At 35.8% G+C, this 4,804-nt stretch overlaps 2 long non-coding RNA genes across 10 annotated transcripts; one reads left to right on the plus strand and one right to left on the minus strand.

Annotated features, from left to right (window-relative positions):
- Positions 1 to 612: 612 nt before the first annotated feature.
- Positions 613 to 2,548, minus strand: LOC109584402 (uncharacterized). 9 transcript variants are annotated; one of them, XR_002185985.1, is made up of 8 exons: positions 2,184 to 2,547; positions 1,332 to 1,530; positions 1,246 to 1,285; positions 1,141 to 1,202; positions 1,057 to 1,099; positions 946 to 992; positions 777 to 901; positions 613 to 732 (listed from the first exon to the last, which is right to left on the minus strand). It is a non-coding gene; the product is annotated as an uncharacterized LOC109584402 (long non-coding RNA). The 9 variants fall into 9 exon arrangements; XR_002185981.1 differs by having other exon boundaries at positions 1,057 to 1,285; positions 1,332 to 1,403; positions 1,450 to 1,530; positions 2,184 to 2,548; XR_002185978.1 differs by adding an exon at positions 1,820 to 1,879 and having other exon boundaries at positions 1,057 to 1,285; positions 2,184 to 2,548.
- A 1,252-nt stretch (positions 2,549 to 3,800) lies between these two features.
- LOC109584397 (uncharacterized) lies at positions 3,801 to 4,505 on the plus strand. Its single transcript, XR_002185974.1, has 2 exons — positions 3,801 to 3,868; positions 3,943 to 4,505. It is a non-coding gene; the product is annotated as an uncharacterized LOC109584397 (long non-coding RNA).
- Positions 4,506 to 4,804: the final 299 nt, after the last annotated feature.

Here is a 4,804-nt window from a genome sequence, read left to right on the forward strand (position 1 = left end):
GTACCTGCTTCACTGTCTACAGGGACTTCCTTTGGGACGGTTGGTACTAACAGAGGCACCATATCAATACTATCCACTGAATACAGTGAGCAGCAGCTGAGGAATGAGATCGCTTTCACTGAAAGTGGAAAGACGGTTGAAGTGAAGTATCTCGCAGTATCCAGTGAAGATGAAGTAAGCAAATTTTAATACCCTATAGCGGTTTTTCATGGATAAAACTTTTGCAAATTTCAAAGATTTTTAAGATTTGTATAATTACATGTAAATTCCTTGAAAATGTTATAAGATGCCAGAATAGTGGAAATTTGCAAAAAAATTAATTTTGTGAACCTCCGGATACAGGTCATTTGCAAATATTATTACCCTCAAAACAACCTCTGTACACGCCCAAGAGTTGGAACATGGACCAGTCCTGATACAGGCCTGAATCATTACTGATGATCGAGCCTGGACCGAGGATTTGGGGCAATGTCCTGATCCGATATTGACGAATCAGCCACGATTTATGCTGGTGCCAGACCTGATCCGACAACGATAACGATATTCATTAAGCCTCATTATGACGTTTTTCTGTTATGCTCAATTCAATTAATACTTAATTATTATTCATTATTAATTTAAAATGATTTGGAATTATTATTAAAACCAAAAAAAAGATTATAATTGTTTTCTTTATCATAGTCTACCAATGTTCCACAAGTAAGACACTTCATGTTTTGTAACTTAAGACACCTAAAGAGCCATAAATTAAGAAGGCACTAAAATAATAAACTTACATTACTGAGAAATTAATTTCCCAAAATCTCTAACATTAATGAACTCTCGGTTCCATGTAGTGAAGCAGATTTTTCAAAGGTATCTTGTCACACATAGTCCTACAAAGCTTAGTTCCATAACATAACTATAATGAGGCATAAATTCTACAAAAGCAAAGGAACTACATACCTTCCTTAACCAGCATGATGAAGGCAGGTTCACAAAAAAATTCAATGCTATATGAAGTGAACTATAATGACAAATGATGATAATAAATTAAAACACTATGATTAAACTGACCTTAACAAGAGCTTTAAACAAGAAAGTTTCAGTTCATCACAACCTGAATAATGAATTTAGCTTTTCACATGAAATTAAACAAACCTAAGATATTCTTGTCTTGAAACTTAGTGAGATAAGGTAACTATAGAATGTATACTAGTGGCCTTGCTAAATTAATAAATTAATATGAATTAAAGGAGCACCTACTATACTAATATTTCCAGAATAATCTTCCGCATCAAAAATTCTAAGGAAAAGTAACAATTACACACATAATCAATAAACTATTTTACCACACTTGTGACTATCATTCATAAGTCTCTCAGTACAATATCTTCATCATCATGATCACTAATACATTCACCCTAATTAAAAACATAGTTACAATCACATGTAGTGAACCATTTTTACGCCTGATTTCTCATTGTCTTCACTAGTGTCATGATTATTGCAGAAAGGTCTTCTGGCTCTGTTTCAATGCTTGGCTCAATACTAGAAAGTTAACGGAGAATCCATAATGAAAGGTATGTACTTCTAATTATAGTCAATTAAACTGAAGTCATTAATCTCACAATAATAATTAGCCTAAATTTATTATAAGTTTGTTCATGCAGTTTATACCCCTTTGATAATTCCACCCAGGTCTCTACTTTCGTATCATAGAGATTTTGTAGGCAAGATGTGGTAAACTTTAATTGGAAGGTGTCAGTCGTTTTATTTTCCAGTCATGTATCTGCTCAATTAATTTATTTAGCTTGATTGTGTATCTACATGTGCCTACTTTTTACTCAAAATATCGTGTATCCTACTCATGTTTATGTAATAAATGGTTCAAAATAGCCTAAAAATAGTACCGTATTTCCTTAAATAGAAGCCGCATTTGAATAAACGCCGGGGTAGCAATAGAATTAAACTATAAATACGCAACACCAGCCTAGGAGTGACTCAGTAGTCTAGTGGGCAATGCCTGAAGTTCCAAAAGTCAAAAGCTTGAGGCCGCGGGTTCGAATCCCGCTCTGGGCCAAAGTTTTTTTTATTTTTATATATATTTTTTTGGAGGTCCAAGTATCATTTTAGGAAATAGACGCCCGGGCTTTTATTTAAGGAAATACGGTATAACATTTAATGTAGTCCACGGTACTCACATAACATCCAGTGATTTAGCCCTAGTGTATACAGCCAACGAGATTTCTCTTAAAGAGTCAGATTAAGATGATTTTCTTTAACAAAACATGTCAGATAGTCCACGCGGGGCTGCCATCTTGAAAAGCATCGATCTGATCCAGTACTGATATACAGCCTGGACCAGTGCTGATGAACAGACATTACTGTATCAGCTATGACTACATCGGGACTGAAATAGATACTGGTCCAGGCCAGAGCAACAGCCTCGATTCAGCAGTGATGGCCGTCGATGCTGGACCGTTATAGAATCAAACCTGGTCCAGGCCTGATACCCATCATTCACGGATCATGCATGGTAACTCTTGGGTGTGTACAGTAAAACTTCTCTAAAATTAATTAGATTTTTAAATAAATTGTTGTGATACTAAAATCATAGATATTAGAGTAAATGAAAGGGATAGGAAACCACCGTAAAATTTATAGGCATGTCATGCGTTGCCTAGCGACGTATGCAAGTTGTCGTTTTTCTTACCGGGAAACTAGGAAAATGGAGGACCATCACTGGACTTCTTGGCTTATAATTCGTGTCCGATATGGAGTACAGATCCAGTTCCAGATCAGCTGCAAAGATCAAGATCATATCTATCCATTGATACCTGGTTCAGAAGGACTGCACTAATGGTCCGAATGAAATCCTATCTTGAACTCCTACTGTCAAGTTGTCCAAACTGCCGATTTTGTTTTGTACCTTTTTCTGAAAGTCAATTTTATGAACCATCTATTGGTGTTTAAAAGACATTAACCAATGTTATAACCGAGGTCTTGAAACATCTTCTAATAGGAAATATTGTATGGTTTTGATTTCTAAGCAAAAAGTAGACCCAAATTTTGCTTTTGTTTTGTACCCTTAACTCGCCAGTAACAAATACTCTAGCCTTAAACTTTTTTGTATCAGTCTGTACTTCAAATGCGGAGGTCTTCCACATGTTTTGGGGCTTTCCTTCTATTTCATAAATAAAATAAAAATAAATATTCAGTTTTACAATTTCTCACAATTAGAGATAATTTTGAATGATACAAGAGCATAAATATCATATGAAAGAAAATAGAATATTTAGCACAGCCATAAAGAAGGTACTACATAGCAAAGAAGCTATTCATTTTGTTTCTGGAGCTCAGAATGCAGCAGGGAAGTGCCCTTGTCATCACTGCAGGACCTTATTCTAATTTTTCATACACCATTTTACTCTAATAATCCGTTCAATTTAATACGGTATTAGCAACTAGCATTTCCTGCCGGGAACGGTGGTTTCCTATCCCTTTCATTTACTCTACTATCTATGGAAAAAGCTGCCATTTTGACCACACCCACCAAAATTCAAGACGTCATGCACGTCACGTCATTGGATTTTGGTGGGTGTGGTCAAAAATGGCTACTCGTACTCATCAACGACATTCAAAGAAAGATTGTATTCAAACCAATGTTGATTTTTTATTATTTTAATGATATTTAAATACTTTAATATTTTTGTGACATGACTGTAATGAAAAAATACTGATATGATGGTCGTTGGCTGGACGGTTGATACTGGTTTGAATGGATCACGTGAGCTAGTGATAGCCTCAGTGCCTCACCTACATCCTGGTAAGCATGCATATCCTGCGACATGGCCGGCATGAAGTTTCAGTTCTAAAGGAAAAGCAAGTAAGCTCTCTAGACCTTGAGCAGTGGGCATAGACCTCTTACTTTTCCTTGATCTATGTCTTTTCCACTTATAGTTTCCCTTTGTCCGGCTTGCCATAAAGAAACTAAGAAATTGCATCACAACAGTAAGCATGGGTAGTTGTTCAGAATCCTTTTTTGCCTCTTTTTTCAAGCTAGTCTAGCAAACTAGGCTGCAAAAAGTCGTGGCACGACATAACGCTGCTTATAATAATGACTAACGAGAGCTGTTGCACTCATGTCCAGAAATGGAATGTCATTGATAGGAAATTTCTAGTATACTTTCCGGATACTGACTTTTAATTTTATACAGTGTAGTAATGGTAGAATAAGTTCAGCACCTTACAGCTTGAAAAGTAAAGAAGTTGATCAAAGTGCCTCAGTCTATATAGTTTGTTAAACACTATAGCTATTCTTTTGCCAAAATTGATCCTGATCAGTGACTGTTGTGATGGTACCCGACCTTCTAGAAGATACCACTGTCATTGACGCCATTTTTACATTGAGATTAATAATTTTTTGTAATTTTCTCTTTTTTGAAGGGTCAAAACTACAAAACTGTTTATTTTGAGGAGTTTGCCGGAGTGGAAATTTGAAGTAAAACTTTTTTTAAACACAATGGTGTATAAATTATGGGGTAGTATATGCAAAAAAGTGGTACCTGAACTTGGCAAAGTCGTGCAATTTTTGGCTACGGGTTGCATGAATCTCAGCCAGTGCAACACAAACAAGTTTCTCAGTGCCTCAGAACAACTAAATGAACCTTTATAATGATCTTTTTAACAGTTTAAAAACACAGAGAATGTTTAAAGCAAGAATACCATCAAAATTTGCATTCTGACACTGTTAGTGCCACGCTTGCCGTCAAAACGTCAGAATAAGAGGAAAATAGCCCCTGCACTTCAATTATAAGAATCT

This window comes from Amphimedon queenslandica, unplaced genomic scaffold (genome assembly GCF_000090795.2).
Source record: "Amphimedon queenslandica unplaced genomic scaffold, v1.1 AMPQUscaffold_13212, whole genome shotgun sequence".
Lineage (NCBI taxonomy): Eukaryota > Metazoa > Porifera > Demospongiae > Haplosclerida > Niphatidae > Amphimedon > Amphimedon queenslandica.